Below are 18,493 nucleotides of genomic sequence, written 5' to 3' on the forward strand. Positions count from 1 at the left end.
GAGCAAAATTTATTCAAAATTGCCAACTGTAGCCAGGTGTACTGTGGCTAAATGGTTTCTGCCAAAAGCTGTTAAGTCAGAAAATTCATCTGAAGATCATCAAAAGATTAACAGATTTTGGTAAAACATAAAATGATCCTAGCCTAAGGTTCAGGTTTGTGACAGATTCTAACAGCTCTTTTATGGGTATACGTGACATTCCCTTCTTTTTTGATCTCCTTTGAAGTACTGTGTACTTCTGTAGATCAAACTCTAATAAACAGAGTATTAAAAAGGAGGTTATTTTTCCTCAAACACTGAATATTTCTGAAATTTAAAGTCATTTTCATATAGTTCTGCAGCTAACATTATGCCTCTCTGTTTTTGCCCAATCTTGCCACAACTCATCCTGCATTCCTGCATTTCTTGCTCTTGAATGTGAAAATAATGAGAACAGCCCCATTCTAGTGCCAAAACCAGTGCACCTTGTAGAACTGTCACCCTACCAGGTACTGAAAGCCCACTGGGTTTCTTAACACTGGGTTTAGACTTCATTACATGCTGAGGTAGCTCTTCCTTTGGAGCCTGTTCAGAACTCTCACCTCCAAATTAAATACAACCAAAGACCTCTTCATACAGATTTTTGCTGTCAGTGCCTAACCAGGAACAAATGAAAATGTTGCTACAAGGTAGTCTAGACAATATTAACATTTAATAAGATCTGGCAGAAGTAAGATAAAAAATGTCACCCCAAAATCTCTTGTGAAATATGAGACTCGTGGCAATGATAAAATCCACATGTGCTGCTTTTCATCCAGTTTGCTATTCCACCAGTATATTTTATAACCTTCTCATTTGAAAAATGCTTCCTTACAACATTTTTGTCCAGGAAACCTTTAAACAGGCTCTGAGTAGCTTCCTATTACCATTCCTTTAAAACCCTAATGCTGAATGTACAAATAAATGGTTTTGAAACAACCCTCTTGAACCCTTCAGTATTGAATGGATAGTCAATACCAGTAATGATTAGTCAATACCAACTGCACCTTTCTCCCCTAATGTGATCCCTCAATGGCACCTACTGCTGCTGGTTCAAGAGCAGTTACCTTTCTGGGGTGGAAACTCATATCCACTCTCTACCCCACCTTCCTGACTAGGGTTTTTTCTCCTTATGCTGTGATAATCCCAAAACGAACGCCAAGCCCGATGCCAACCTACCTAAATAGGCCAATCTCTGCACTTTGTTTTCTGTTAGAGTTCTGTGAATGGTGGTAATGGTCCATAAGCTAAAAATATTACAGAAAAAACATAGAAACAAGAGAAGTCCCTATACTCTTTTGAAAGCCTACCGGAGGTCACCCATTAATCTGATGGGGCCTCAGCAGGCCAGCATCCTTCCATCCCTTCCCAGGGACTGTCCTGGTACTTCTCTGTTGGCTAGACCTGTAAGAATCCAGTTTAGGCTCAGGTTAGTAACTCAAAAGTTCTTTCTTGGTCTGTTATTCTCTGGAGAATCAATCCAGTTTGTCATTGTATACAAACCTGTTGTAGGTAGAGGTACTTCTCTGGAGGTGTTACAAGCTGAGTGAATGTGCCTAATCACCGTAATCACTTGTCCTGGGTTCTTGGAGCTGCTGTATGTCGCCGAGGCCCAGCCTGACATGAGTAATAAACAAGGGGGTTTCAGTTCTCAGAAGATGCAAATAGGGAGGTAAAAGAATCATCAGACTGAAAGCAGAATGTTTGTGCTAAGTAAGATCAGTAAAGAGGTCAGTAGGTTGAAAAAGGCAGAATGTCTAAGCCAGTGAAAATAAAAGAAAGGATGGTCAACAGGGGATTAATTCCTGGAAAATAACCAAGAGAATCCAAAAATGTGGTACTTAGTAAGTGCACTCATATGTATAATGTATATGAAGTGAGAGGGTTCTGTGGAAATTTGGTGAATTATTTGGAAGCCCAGTGGAAAGACGTCTCAGGGAATTCTGAAACTGGGGTCCTGTTCTCCCATGGAATTACATACAGTCCCTGGCCCACATTGAGCTTTAAGTTTAATACAATCAGATGTCCCAAAGATATTGCAGGAAATTACATATCTGACACTTTAATATTGTGGTAAGCATTTTCTCCTTGTTGGCTCTGTGTACAAACACAAAAGAAGATACAAACCCTGCTGTAAATTGCTTAGTATCTAATACAAGATATGAGCAACAAGGGGACACAACCTATTTCAGGAGGAAATAAGGAGCAGTTTTTAACTGCTTCTTCATCTGGTAAAATCAGAAAGATGTACTGTTATTGACGGGAAAAAAATCAATCAATGCCTAGTTTGTATTCATTGTCTAATTTATATACACTGTTTCCCACTACAGATGCAAATGAATGTAATATTGAGAATGATGGCTGTCAGGACCAGTGCTGCAATACTGTTGGCAGCTACTATTGCAGCTGTCCAGCTGGCCAAAAACTGGGGGAAGATGGAAAATCATGTAAAGGTAACATTCTATACTGAGCCTCTTTACTGATAAAAAATCAGAGAACATCCTTGGAATGAAAATGGAGAGAGTTATGTTTTATCTAGGTGTCAAGAGTGCAGATCTTCTCATGTCTGGATTGGGAAAACATAACTCTAAGATCACATCAAAGCATTCTTATGAAAAATGTATCATTTTACCCTGGATTGGTTTGTGCCATGTGCTGATTATGGAATTTCTATCATCAATTTGAAAACCTGAAGGAGGGGTGCACAGTTGAAGGTGTTTCATCTGTTTCTAAGACAAAATGGTGCTTATCAGAAAATACATGCACATTTCTGCATTTCCACAGCTATAGATTAAGCGACTAAAAAGGATTTGAAGTTGCATGCTAAAGAAACCCAGTAAGATTTGGGGTAGATTTCATCCCTGTGCAAAGTGCAATTTTCAAAGTAGGACTTCTGTGAGACTTAATAGGTCTTATTTCTTCCCTCTGCCCATGGGTGAATTTCACCAGAGTTCTCCATCACTCTGGCAACATAAAGCTCCTGCAAACCTGGTCTATCTGGCCCATTAAACCATGTTTGCAAGCTGTTTTGCATCAGCAGACTGATGCAAAGTAGCTTTTGTACCACTAAATCTGACCTGCAGAGCAGTAAGCCATGGTGCCTGATGCTCTCTCAAAAGGTCCTCTGAGATCTTTCAGATATGTATTTAAAAACTACCTCTGAAAACTCTCATGTGGGCGTGCACATGTGATAGGAATGGCTATTAGCCTAGGTGTGACCACTTATCTTATGTGGCTCTATTTTCTTGCTGCAGTAAATAAATAGTTGACCCTCTTCTGCTTCCTTCAGGATGCAAGGTGTTGTATACCTGAATATTCTTGCAAAACATATTGCCTTTCACAGCAAGGAGAAATTTCTTACAAGGTTGTTTTCCCCATTGTACAGGATCTTACAAATTCCTCACTGCCAGGGTTTCATTTTGCTTTTGTCCTTTGCCTCCTGATTTTTAAGTTAGATACATCACAGTGTACGTACCAGCTGTGATTATAGTCTTTACCATCTCTCTATAGCTTATTCAGGGACACACTTTCGCAGACTTGAAGGTTGTAGAATTACCTTCCACAGCAAGCTTTCAGTTTAAATCCATCTTGACAAGATAAAATAACTAGATGGGCATTTTCTTTTGAGTGAAATGTTTTTGTTGTTTTTTCCTTTTTTTCAGCTGAGGTCCTATGTGCTTCCCTTTGATAGATTTTTATAATCCAAATACACAAACTTAGAAAAAGTGTACATAATTCAAAGAGCTTTACTACTTTTTGTTCAGTCTCCTGTTGTTACCTTTGGTAGTTCCTTGGAAATGTTTCTAGCAGCACGCTTGTATATATCATTGTTTATATCATTGAATACTTACAGTTTTCAGGTTTGTTTAAAAGCAGTTAATTGAGCTTCCAGATAATCCATGTGGAATTGAAAGCAAAGATTACCCATCTCAGTCCTATATATCTTAAATGTAGCCACACAATTTTGGTTAGAGCAGCAGTGAACAAGTTGTGTATATCTCCTCAAATATGACATTTTATTCTTTAAAAGGTGAAGCTTAGGGTGTTTGACTCTCATGTCAGGCATTTTCTCACGAGCAGTGATGGAGAAATGTGGTATTAGCCATTATGGATCTTATTTAAAACAATATAAACAATGTAAGTGTACAATTAGTGCTCACTATTAAATTCCTTGCTGTTTGTTTGTTTAATTTTCCTTAGGGGTCATTAACATGTCACTTGAGTTATTTATTGTAATAAGCCAGTGGTTTTCAACCTTTTTCTTTTGTGCACCCCTAAAGCCTTTTAAATGGTGGTGCACACTCATTGGGAATGTTAGAGTTAGTCTGTGGACCTCCAGCTGTCTGTTGGCTACAGGTTGAAAACTGCAGTCAAGTCAATGGAAAACCACAATTATGGAGGGTTTGAAAATCACTTGCAAACAGCTGTTGTAAATATTTTAATGTCATCTGGTGTACATCCCTATTTTCCTGCAGCTACAACAACTACATCTATCACTTCACCAGACTTTAAAAGATATGTAAGTTTCTGCATGGTCCTTGATGGATGAGAGACCAAAAAGGAAACCTAAGGGTACTTTGGGAAGTGATGCTGATAATTCAGGAGCTGGTGCTCTACCCCTTTAAGCTGATCCTGAAACAGTGCACATTCGTGATGCTGCATTGCATGGGGCAGCTGCTGGTGCCATCTTGCAGATGTGGTTTAAAACTGAGTTGTGACCACTTTGTTGTCATTAAAATTACTGAAGCATTTTATAAGAGCAGAGCTGTTAGTAAATTTGAATGATTATATTCTGTTTGCCTACATTTCCTCTGCTGTCTCATTTGTATATCATATTGCGCTCTAGTCCTAATCTGTAACATAACATTCCTGTAAATGTAACTGCTTCCATGCTCTATGCCTAAGGTGATTTTACTTCCCTAATGAGTGCAGTGATTGATCACTACACATTTTTAAAACATTTGAGATGTGTTAGGATAAAAGCTGGTGTGTAATCATAACACTTTACTATCATGAAGCCAATAGCACAAATAATGTGGACACTGTTAGTTTTACTTTAGAGGATAATTACAGTTTTGGTTTTCGTAGCTTCAGAAGGAGAGCATCTCCTACCAATATACAGTATTGATATTATCAAGAAGGAGGTCCCAGTCTCTAATTATGTGTTATGCACTCAAAGTAGCAGGGCTGAAGAGAGAGGAGAGAAGAGGGTTGCTACTAATTTACTCACCCAGCAGTACAATAAAGTTTACCATTATCCATGACTATGACAATTGTTTGAATAAGATAAAAAGCTGAACAGTTTTAGCAAACCGTGGGTCTGACTTTATAAGGTGCTGTGCTTTTGTGGTAGAAAGGGTTCACGATGCCTTGAAGGATTCATTTATATGGTAATACAGACAGCATAACATCTGAAGGCTGAAATAATCCTAGACCAAATAACTGCGCTCAGCATTAAGTAAATCATTGTAATTTTTCCCCTGGTTCTGTTGTCCATTAAGAGTTCTGCATGGCGCTGCATGGAACTTTCAGTGCTGAAGATTCTATGGGCCCTTACCAATCAGGTAAGGACCATTTTTTTAGCCAATTGTGAAACTGTCATGACAGGATATATCATCATCATCAATAACTGTGGGCTCAGCACCCGTTGGTGTCTCATCCCTCTCTCACTATTTCCTTCCATCTCTCCCTATCCAGTGCAGATAATCTACTATATCATCTATACAGGATATATATTTATAATTATATACAATACAATAATTTGTGTAACCTTACTGAGCCATGTTTACATCTGGCAGTAAATTGCAGTATGAGGAAGTAATGTACAGCTGAATAAAAATGCCGGAGGAGTGGGTCGATTAGTCTTTCAAAACTAATTCTGTATCTGCTGTGTTATGACAGTTTATCTCCTACATCCCCAGGCAGACCGACATTGGAGAAGTCAGGGATTCACGTCTGACAAGCAAGGAACACGTTGACTTAGTTTTGTGCACATAACCAGTTTTGACATAAAAGTCATCTTTAACCCTCCCTCTTCAGGTCAAATCGGGGTCCCACGGAAATGAATGGGAATTTTCTTTGACTTTAACAGGGAAAGGATTTGGCTCTACATCATTGGGAAACTAAAAGGCTGAAGTAATCTCTGGCATAATTTGTAAGTCTGTAAAGTATTGTGCAAATGAGTATGTTACAATAATTCTGGGCCAGATTCTATTGCCTTTACATTAAATAATGCCCTTCTCTTCAAGTAGTATAATTAATACCAGTAGATGAACTTGAAAAATAAGATAGCATTCATACAGTCTCAGGGTGGGGTGAACTTTCAAGTTGTTTACATATTGCCTCACTGTCGGTACTTGACTCTGGGGGGGCAGGACCATTAATTCAGGGGATATGGCCTAGTAAATGAACTAGACTAGGATTTGGGAGACATGGATTCTAGTCCCAACCATGGCCAAGTTAAGATGTCAAGTTTAATAAGACCCATAGGATGGGTCATCAAGCCCCGGCATGCATGCCAAGAGGGGCATGCAAGCCAATTTTCATCGGCATGTGAAGTGGGAGCTCAGCCCCACCCCTTTTTTCCCATGCCACCAGGAGCGTGCTCAAAGCTATGCTGTTTGTGGATTTACAAAAGACCAGCTAGTGCTACCAACCACCACCTAACTGGTAAAACTCTGCATCTTAATCTATTTATTAATAAAGCTGTAGTAGGACTATTAGTGAATTTAAAAAGTATCACTGGCACTTGAACTATACAGAGAGGTCAAAAGGTCAAATTTCGGCACTCTGCCTTAGTAAGGTTACAGATCCCTGCCCTATAGTATTACCAAAAATATGTAAAATTTGAAATTTAGCAATTTTTTGTATGTAGAGACTCCAAATAATCTGAGGCCCTAACCTCTATCTTACTTAGCTTGTACATAAATCCAGCTCTGGTCCCAGCTCTGCCACTAGTCTGCTGGGTTACCTTGGGTAAGTCATTCCTTGTCTCTTTGCATCAGTTTCCCCATTTTTAAAATGGGATTAATGATATTGACCTCCTTGTGTAAAATGCTTTGAACTCACCTGCTGAAAACCGCAAGAGTTAAGTATGATATTTATTAATCCATAAGCATGCTAATAATATAGAACAGTAAGAGAAAATAGTCTTTTCCAAAATGCAAATTTTCAAAATTCCAAAATATCAAGATAACTTGACTTCTCACTTTTAAAATATGATGAGATAAAGCATGTGTTTACATGTGAATAAGTTACAGAAGTCATATAATGAGGTTATGACTCTGTTAACCCTCTTTGGTAGGCTGTCATTTCTTATTTATATAACCATATTTTCGTCCATCAAGATAACTGAAGCTAGAGACCAGTGAAGTCATGTGATTAGTGGTTGATAAAAAAGAGCTTTTGTCTTCCCAATTAGAGTAATATTCTTCCCCTTGTAACCTGATCATTGGACATCCCTGGGAGTTAAATATCTGAACGTTGGTAGACTTCTGACCTTTGTAAGATATGACCTCTGAGACGATTGAATTATAGGACAGTAATTGTCTGACTCTAAGACCACCATTGTTTACATTGGTAATATTATATTTATGGATGGCAGGTGATTTATCTAGATTCTGTGTCAGAGGGAAACTCTTTAAATAGTCGGGGATTCCAAAGAACAGCTAATAGCTTAAATTACAAGAAAAATAGAAGATCTGTATAAGATTAGAAAATATTCAGTAAAATGGCCACACGCATTCATTTATGCTGTTGAAATTTGCTGATTCTGCATTTGGATTGCTCTCCTGATTTTTCAGTCACCACTCCAAGCTTCTGCAGTATTACTCAAAAAATGCAAGATCCTCATATTGTGTGTCTCTAGAGAAATAGCTTAAGTGAAAAAGAAGAATATTTATAGGGCCAGTTTATTCTCTGTTGCAGGGTCTCTGTTCAATGAAAGAGAAGGTATGAACCCATTGTTGGAATTAAAAGTACTTTTACAATATCCAGTCTTGTTAAATCCACACTATTCACACTGGTCTGTGACAAACCATGACTTTACTCTTGAGTTGATCTAAGTTTAAATGACTTCGCTAGAAAAAAAATACAGCAAATATAAAAGATAAAATATAAGATGAGAGACTGTCTTCTTCTGATTTCACCTGCAGTAGCAGTTATCAACATCAACCAAAACTTCCTTGGTGACTATGCTAAAGGACTCCCACATAGAATGGGGCAATCAAATATTTAATTCCCTCAGCTTTAAAGCATCATTGTAAGAAATATGAAAATAAAAAGCACTTTACAGGACTTACAGTACCTATTATTGTCATATTATCCACTTCATCTCAGTCTTAAGCTACGTCTACACTACAGAGATCTTTTGAAAGAAGCCCTTCTGGAAGATCTCTTCCGAATGAACTTCTTTCAAAAGAGTGCATCCACACACAAAAAAAGCTGATCAAAAGAGTGATCTGCTCATTTGAAAGAGAGCATCAACACAGACCCCATTCTTTTGAAAGAACGGGCTAGGGATCGAAAAATCAGGCCCAATTTGCTCTTTCAAAAGAATGGCCCTGAGGAGCACCTGCACATGTTGTCTTTCAAAAGAAGCATTTGAAAGCAGGCACTCTTCCCGAAAGGGGAAAGAAAGAGTGATTTCGAAAGGAGCACTGTGTTCTTTCAATTTATTTTTGAAAAAACACTTTTTTTGTGTAGACATTCCATGGGATCTTTCGAAAGAACTTGCTAGCGTAGACACAGCCTTAAAGTGGGAGAGACTCTGCTTAACGGCCTTAACAGAAACTGGGGAAACTGGCAAAAATCTGAAAGGCACTACCATTTTTTTAGACTTCACAATGCCTCCCAAGAAAAAGGAGAAGAACAGTGATGTGCAGCCAAGGCTAGTGAGTGAGCTATGTGGGTGGCCCTCCTTCATTTCAGTGGGCCACAAGATTGAAATAGGGCGTGCACAATAAGCATGGGCACAAAAATAAGATGAAATACATTGCATTTGATTCTTCTTCTTTCTCCTGCCTTTTCAAAGGTGATCCGTTGCAAGAGGCAAATTAAACTGCTGGCAAAAATAATGTAAAGAAGCAGAGGGAGCACATGGGTTGCCCAAAGTTGTGTTGCATGCACCTCATACATGGTCTTGCTTTAAATGTGTGTCACTTCTTATTTTGCCAGGGGCTTCTAAACCCTCCCCTCCAGTGCTGACCCCATCCCCACTTCAACTTTTCTCTCAGACACCCACCCAGCCTCTTCCCTGCCTCCTTCCTTAAGCATGCCTCATCTCTTCCCTTCTCCCTCCCAGCATTTTGGATGTGCCATGAACTGGCTGCTTTATGCCCCATCCCCACTCATCTCCCTCCCAGAGCTTGAATGCCACAAATCAGCTGGTATGTGAAGGGAAGGAGGGAGGAGTAAGGACAGCATGCAAATCAGTTTATTCACAGCACTCCAGAAGTTCTGGGATGAAAGGGGAGAAGTACATAAGTTCAGGCCCGCCAGTGCAAGAGATGTGTAGGAAAGGGGGTAGTTAGAGGTTACGTGGGCCTCACATAGAACCTTTATGGGCAGCATGTGGCCCACAGGCCACTGGTATCTCACCAATGGAAAAGAGGAATGGACAGAGGATGTAGAGAGTAAAGCTTCCTCTTGGGAGTATGCTCCTTGCTACCTTTATTTGGCGCTTTACCATACATAAATGTTTTTTAATTGATATTACCAACTTTCAGAACTTGCTCATTGCTAAAACAGGAAAGCTCAAGTAGCAATGGAAATGCAAGTTTCAAAACACCAGCTTCTGTACGCTGTCACTAATTACATAATTTCGTTGCAGTAGTCTGTCAAAAATATTCTCTCATCTCCTAATTCACACATCAGAGTACTGTTGGCTAGCCTGTAAAATGAAGGGATATTGAACAGATAGCAGTAGCTACTTAGAGATTTCAAAAGTTGTCTTGAGAAATCAGAAATTTGATTTTCTTTAGCTGCGGTTTTACTTATTTTTAAATAGCTACTTGCATGAATATTTTCTCTAGGGCCAAATCTGGATCTGTAGCATTGTTCACAGGAGTAAGGGGCATGATAATCACTTACGTCCACAGAGCCCAGCTGTTACCAGACAATACAAATTCCCATACTATACAGCTGTAACAAAGGGAAGTATATTGACCAGGACTAGAAACTTTAAAAGGGATTAGTCATGGGTATTTAAAAAATAGCATGATGGGCACAATATTTATGGGACACAAAAGATTATGGACTAAAGCTAGGAAAAAATGTGCATTGTCCGCATGGGATTGAAGCAAATCTCAGGTGAAACTTCAATAAGAATTTACAAGCAACTTGTCCAATCCTTGCCAGAAGCATCAATTGAAATTTCCTCTTTCTCACCAATTTACCTTCGGGGTGGCAGCTACTCTGGGTCAGGGCTCAGAATTGATTGCTGCTCAGGATCTACAGGGAGTGACTCATGATGAGATTTCCTCCACCCATCCTTTTCTACAAGCTGAGTTCTGCAGATGTGACTGCTCTGCCCTTACTCGTGTGCGCAGAGCCATGAATCTGTCTCTGCATATGTCTGCCCTTATTCTTGTGTACAAGGCCATACATCTGTATTTGTCTCTTAATGAGAATGTTACAGCAAAAAGTTCTTGGAAAATATCGAGTTAAAACTTCAGTTGATGAAAAAAAAGAAAAATTAATTGTAGGTCATTGGATGTTCCTTTAATGAGATCAGATGAATTGATTGGATCTTGATTAATTAATAGCCTAAAGCAGGTAGAAACCTGAGCTGTACATTGAATGGCTAGATGAACACTTGAATCACTGTCAGAATTGTAATAAATTCTGCTGTTTGGTTTAGCCAATCCCTTCTAATTTGTTGCAGCATTCCAAACCTCATCTACTCAGATGCATACTCAGAGAGACCCCATGAAAACTTCTCAGACCATGTCTGCACTACATTAACTATAACAGAATGGGTGCAGCACTGCAGCTATGCCAGCACCATCCCATTAGATAAACAAATTACTGTAAAGTTAGGATTTTTTTCTGTCTCTGTGGGACTACCACCTCCCTGAGTGATAGTAGCCAGGATAAAGGAAGCATTCTTCCATCAAAATAGGTATGCGTACATTGGGAATTAGATCCTTATTGCCACAGCCCTCAGGGATACGGATTTTTACACCCTCTGGGCATTGTAAATATTTCAATCTACATTTTAAGAGTAGGCCAGGCCTGAACCTTTCTAAAATGTATCATGCACCAAGTGACAACAATCACAGTCCTTTCAGATGACAATATGCAATCACAGTTCTGTTTCTGCTTCTGCCTAAAATCTGTAGGGAATGGTATGCTTTTACTTTATTTAACCTGTGTTGAGCAGACAAAGAAGAGAGACAGAATTGCATCCTTTTTTTGTAGTAAGCTGTAGCCCTACTTAGGAAACATACCTGAGAGTATTAAATCAATAAGGTTATTATAACTCTTTCAGTTTGAATTTTCTGTAACTATACTAATTTACATTTCCTTTGAGTGGTTTGTGACTGTTAGAACTTGCTAGGAATGCTTTGGTTAGATACGGAGGGTTGGCTGATGTATTTCTGATATATAGTTATATGAAAGCAGGTGAGTGTCAGAATCAAGATGCTTAAGCGCTGAAAACACCATGCTAACAGCTATCCTCTCATAGCAGAGGAGCTATAACTTAGCTGCCGCCATTGCTTGAAAAAAGCAAAGAGCTCTTGTCCCAGATAACCACCAGATAGGTGGAAGACTGAGTCCTATTTAGAATACATCACAAAGACATCTAATCTCAAGGTGGCAAAGGCAGGGATGCAGTAACTGTAGCAAAGTGCAGAGCATTAAGAGCTTCACATGTCTCACTAGATGCATATTAAAACAAGTTCCCTTTACTCAGAATAGAATATCAGCTTAGGAACTACCAAGATTCTTAAATTGCTAACCTGTGTTTACACATGGTAGCTGTGTTTCCTTCACCAATGTTTCTAGTTGCATTCCCAGTCAGCTTTAGTCTTGTCTGGACTGAGCCAAGCCAACAAACCCTCACCAGTACCCAAGTCTTTTACAAATAATGATAATTTCCACTATACCAACAGTTTAGGAGAGGATGGAGAGATGATACCACAACCTGCAGCTCCTTTCTATGTTCCTACCAGCCCCTTATATGTGCAGAACAAGAAGGATGATGAGATAGGCCCCATAATATTCAATCTAAGAGATTATTCAGTGTAGATGAGCTGCTGTTTCAGACATCTCCCTCAAAAAATGAGTAGAACCATTCGAGAGTGGCTCTATCATCCTTCATACTCTGGATAAGTCCTTGATTGAATAGAACTGAAGCAATTTGAGGATATCAGGTTTTTGCCAGATTTCTATTAGTTTTTCAAAAAATGGGAGAGTTTACAGAGATCAATGGTTAGTAAGATTGTCACTCTTGAGAGCAAGCTTCTTAAGCAGAGGATTCATAATAATAGCATACTTTAACAACAACCAATATTCTCCCTCATGAAAAGAGATGACAACTTAAACTACTGAGTTCCTACTGTCCTTTGCCATTGGATCTGCTTTGCATGTTACAGCCCAGAATTCCCCTTATACCACCAGAACATCCGACTGGAAACCATCCATGCCTCAAGCAAAGAAAAATGAGTGTTTTTTCCTTTAAGCCCCACCTCCATGTCCTGCTCATCACAATGGCAGTTTAAATGATCATCCAAAACAAAAGTCTAGACTGAAAATTGATAAGACACTTCAACAAGTCTCTGCACACACTACAGCTACTTATCAAATTGTGGCATGGTATGGCACAAAGAATTTAGCTTGGTGTGTACTATTTATATATGACACATCTTCATGTAGTGTATCTTCTGGTATGTTAAGAGCAGCATATGCTATCTAAAGGACACTTATCCATAGTCCTTAGACAACTGACATCCCATGTCACACTTAAGTTATTAGATGAATTATTTATAACCTCTTTGACAGAAGAAAAAGGGGAGAAAATTCCCAGATGTCATGTGACTCACTGATAAAAGCAAGTCTTGGCTTCCATTTCCAGTCTCAGATTCTTAGGCTGATGCTGTGTTGGACATCTTATAAATACTGATTAGAGTCATCACACAGGTGGCTTCCACTGAGCTTCCAAATTCTGTAACTGTCCAAGAGGATCTGAGAAACATAATGTGAACTGCACGAGTTGAGAGCAAATCTTGAGTTGGAACAAAGGACTTTATTTTATCTATTGAAGGGACTAGTTTCTTAGAGTTAGAGAATAGCAGTAATTCACTGTATATTTCTGTGTGGTAGAAAAATTATGCACAAAAGTTTGCCCTGATAAAACATGTTTGTATGAAAAGTTCATGCAATTTTACACATCAGTTTTTGATATTTAACTATTACTCTGTACAGAGGTATAGCGTAATTAATGAATGAAAGTAATCTGAGTTTCTAGATGAAAAGTGCTTTATAATAGCATATGAGTTCTGTTATGTTTTAGAGAGAATACAGTATTTAAAATAAAATTCTATGAAAAAACAGATACTAGAAAGAATGTTATCTGTTTCTAGGACTGTAATGATTATTTTATAGTAGCTGGTTTCTAACATGTATAAATAATTTTGAAATGCAGGTTATGGAGAATGTTAACTTTCCACTGTGATGATTGACAATAATTAGTTTATTTAAAACAAATAATAGAAAGGCAGTATTGTTGCAGCTGACTAGTGTGAATTAAAAGTTGGGTATTTTTTCTGTAATTACGAAAATGATTGCAGTTGTCAAGGAAGAAAATTTATTCATATTGCATTTTTAATCATGTTGGAAGAGATTTTTTATAGGCCTGAAATTGAAGCTTTAGCTAAGGTCTCCAAAATTAGTTAACAGCAATTGTATGTTAAATCAAACATAGTGAATATTGAAATAATAGTTTGCATGTAGCAAGGTATTTAAGCATCTTGTAAACAAGAGATGAATCATCTTCATTTTGAATAAATCTCACATATAGGTTGAAACTAAATAATTCCTATATGGTAAGAAAAGTTTAGAAACTTTCGATGAATGTTTTAAATAGAAAATGATAAAACTTTTTTAAAAAATCTTTTGCGGGATATGTGCATATAAACCCTTCAATAGAGAGTATAGTGTGGGGAAAAATATTTCTTTTTTCCATGATTTTGCCTATTGTGCTAAGTAAACAACAACTAATAATAGATACAGAGCCTCAGAGAAGTAGAACTCTGGAGAGTTGGTTATGTCTCTTGTATTGGAAAGAAACTAATGTCGTTTTTCACTGGGACTACTACTAAGAGTTTCATTCGTTAGTGAAACATCCCTGGGTGTATGCATAATAGTTTGAAAATGATATGTGGTAAAGTCTAAAAGAAACACAAATCTGTCAACACTTTCATTAAGAGCAGCAACCCAAAGGAAATTATCCAGATGGAACTGTCAGCAAGATCATAATAAGCTTCATCTTCCCTCCACTTCCTCAATAGATCAGTGATTTGATAGATATAGGGCTTGATGGTTTAAACTTCAGTGACATGGCTACTTTGATGGTTTTAATTTTAAGTGATAAAGACACCACCTTAAAACACAATGGAAAAGTGCCCATCTGCCCTTTGAGAAAGCCATCAGCAGTGCTGTACTAATGGTTACCTTTTTAAGGGGGTTTTCATGCAAATAGAACTCTGCAGAGTCAGCTAATAAAAAGGGACCATTCAAAGAGTTAATGTAGCAGTTATAGTGTTAGAGAACAATAGGCACCCTTCTGCTTTTGGCATTGTCCCATATTAGAGCCAGGTTTGGGGAGTTCTCTGTAGGAATGCACTGTAGAGTTGGGCTGCATTAATTCTGTAATAGATTATGTCTCCCCTTCCCTTCTCTGGATCCCAGAGATGGCTCTTTATGAAGTCCTGAGAACACAGAGCAAGATTAGGTCTAACTAGATGATCATAATGAGAAATCCTGTGGACTGTTACAAACCAACAGATTTATTGGGCATAAGCTTCTTATATATTTAGACCTGCCTCTGGAATTTCCACTCCAACACATCTGACGAAGTGGGTCTTTGCCCATGACCATTTATGCTCCAATAAATCTGTCTATAAGGTTCTACAGGACTTCTCACTGTTTTTGCAGAAGTAGATTAACACAGCTACCCCTCTGATACTAGGTGATCATAATTTTTTCCTTTTAATCTATGGAAGTGGGCCAAGGTGACACGTATCCAGCTTGCTGAGAATCTACTCATGAATAAATACTTATCCTGGGGTTATGTTGGCCCCTGAGAGGAGGCCCTCTGCACTGTGGAACCTTATTCATGAAGGTTCCAGGAGCTAGTGCCTGAAAAGACATCCCTGCAGAGCACTTCTAACAGGGAGCTGGAGAAGATGAATTGTGCCTAGGCCTCCAGCAGATTCCCAGAGATCTGTGAGGTGTGGGGGGCTGATCTCTCCATCACCTCCGTGGAAAGAAGGGTCAGAGGCTACCAGCCTATCCCTTCCCTCCGCTTAGGTCCTGCTGTAAGCAAGAGCAAAATCAGTTTACGGATCTTCAAAGTGCAATTGCTTTACTATGTGAGCAATTCAGATGTAATAAAATAGTGTTGATGGATAGCAGTAGCACCCAAGTCAGTTTGTACCAAGATGGCTTTTGTTCCAGTTGCTTTTGTGGATAGATTTGATCCAGAAATGACATAAGGCTTTTTACCATCCAAAGTAGCACATATTTGTGACAAGCAGCATCCGCCTTTCAGATACACAGAGTATATACTGAAGCTGAGAACGGATCACATTGTGAAGGTCTTTATGTGATCATAGTACTGTTGTATATCCTAACAACAGGGTGATGAGAGGTAACTCTTTACCCATCATACTGTAATGAAGCCACTTACTTAGGTCAGTAAGGTGCACTGTTAAAAAGCAGGTGTTTCCCTAAGATGCCAATTTTTCTCCATGTTTTTATTCCATATTTTTTTCAAACTGTGTCATATCCTCCTGAAAGAAGGTACTGAGGGCCAACTTTCTTAGCACCTTTTGAATAGTACGGAGTTCAACAGGACATATCACTCTAGCCATTATTAAATAGATCTCCCCTTTGACTTCCCTCCAACTGGTATCGGATTCTGATTTGAGAAGTTTTGTTTAAAAATTGATGGTGTGAGAGAATTTTGTAGCTGCTTTTGTGAGTATGCTCCATATTAGGAAAAGTGGAAAATAAGGTTGAATCAAACCTGCTGGTGATAGTGATAACTTTGGCCCCCTTGTTTTTCAGAAGAGTCTGCTTACACATGAAACTTCCATATGTGTTCAGTTGTCTTGTTTCAAATTCTCATGGCATGTAGGCAGACCTTTTGTCACAGATGAGTGAGACACCACTCACCGCAAGGGTGCCTCCCCCTGGCTGCAGTAGGCTTCATTTTTCAGGTCCAATGGCCCCCTACCTCCGTTACTCACAGCATACCCCATTATTCCTCCCCTGCCCCTGTCTCTTTCCCTCTGCAGCTAATGGTGTTCTGTCTTTTTGTCTTCTGAGGTATTAAAGTCTCTTCATATTGATGACAGTCTTCCCTTCATGGTGCAAACACTGTCACTTTCCCAGGAGGCCAGTTCCTGTTCAAGGACTCTAATCAGCAGCCAAGACTTACACCTTCTGACAGCTTGCTGCCATTTCCCTGAGTCTTTTCCTGTATCCTCTTCACCTAGTTTTTCTTCTTTCCCTCTCTACTATCCAGATTGGTTACAGGCTCCCTCAATAAAGCCCCATTCTACTACTAGTTACTTAGTTTTATCCTAGCCCTACCTGTTCCTTCCTAGATGGGTTCCTCCATTATCCAGGGGTTACGTAGGTCATTCAGTTCCCCTTAGCTATGGCCTATCTGGTTAATTGGACTTTCCTCAGCCTCAGTTAATCCCTTCTAGGTTGATATAGGATGAATACCACATCAGACCTTCCTATACAACCTTCTTGCACAATAAATGCAATTTAATATATATATAATTCCCCGTGTGCTGTGCAGCTAAAACTATGCATGTTTTATATATCATTCCCTGTGTGCTGTGCAGCTAAAACTATGCATGTTTCTGGACAGTGGTTCTTGTGGTTGCATCCCTAATATAGTTTACCTCTTCCAGAAACATTCTTCACTCAAAAACTTTGCCATTTCATATGAAGATATGGGCTGGGGTAGAGGCCAGGAGTGGCACAGTGTTGCCAAAATACCTTTATGCTGAATGATATGATTACATTAATGTTGTTTTGACCTGCCTCTTTAAAATTTTGCGTACAGTTCCAAGATTCTGAACAAGAGACTTCTTGTGTTAATAATTTAAGAAGGAACAAAACTGCAGTTGTCTGAAATGTGAAAAAGAGGTGTTACTTCATTGGCATGTGAAAATGTCACCATGCTCCTGTGAGAACTGTCCTGAAGATTTATCCCATTTCTTATTTTAATCCCTTACCCTGACTTTCGTACAAATTATTCAATCCTAAAATTTGCTTAATTCTCGTGTGTGCATAAACATATTTTTGATGAAGAATGCCTTGAAATGCTAATTAGGGATGCTTGAATCCAAAGCAGTTTACATATCACAGGCTTAGCCAGCTATCAAACAGATGGTTTTCCTTTTTCTCATTCAACTGACACTTTCATTTTCTCTGCATATTATGAGGACCAAGCAGTGATGTGCCTTGACTCCTGAGGCTTCATACCATTCCCTATCAAAGAGAGGATTAGAAATAGTTTTAGTTGTCAAGTAAGTTGTTGAGTTTGTCATCCATGGATTTGACAGTTTCAAATGGCCTATCAATTGAATTTAAAATAGGTCTTTCTTGACCTTGTTCAAATTGAATGGGCAGTTTTCATTCTGGCCTGCAGAGTTGCCAACTACAACACATGGTTTGTATATAGGATTGAGGGTGGAAGGCTCAATACTCTGATGAGCCAACTCAAAGTTCAGTCACTGAAGGGGAGACTGGAATGTCACACTGAAAATCAGCTAAAAACAAAAATTTGGGCACTGATCAATTTTTGAGCAGACCCACTTATGGGAGGAGAGTGAGAGGGAGGCGCAAAGGGGGCCGTTTCCCTTGGCCCCAACCTCTCAAGGGGACTTGGAGCTCTGCTGCTACTGTAGCTACTTCGGTAGTGGTGGCGGCCAGAGCTCTGGGTGCCTTTGAAGTGCCGGCAACTGTGCTCCACCACTCTGTACAGCTGTGAGAAACCCAGCACTGCAGTCCTGGCTCCAGCAGTGCTAAGGGCAATTGCCCTTGGCCCCTTCCCTTCAGTCCTTGGCCCTGCTCCTTTCAGGGGTGCAGAGGTAGGCCCCCTCCCACTTTCCCCAGGGCCCAAAGTGGCTGTTGGCCCCACTGCTTCTGAGATTTGTTTACTTAACTATTTGTGTTACTTTTTATGTGTAAACATAAATGGGTAAATAAAAAGCCAACAGCATTAACCACA

The 18,493-nt window shown here is 39.2% G+C and overlaps 1 pseudogene; it reads left to right on the forward strand.

Moving 5' to 3' along the window:
* The window catches only part of LOC142018657 (uncharacterized), a 269,306-nt pseudogene that overhangs the window by 156,448 nt on the left and 94,365 nt on the right, over nucleotides 1–18,493 (forward strand).

This window comes from Carettochelys insculpta, chromosome 10 (genome assembly GCF_033958435.1).
Source record: "Carettochelys insculpta isolate YL-2023 chromosome 10, ASM3395843v1, whole genome shotgun sequence".
NCBI classification, from domain to species: Eukaryota; Metazoa; Chordata; order Testudines; family Carettochelyidae; genus Carettochelys; species Carettochelys insculpta.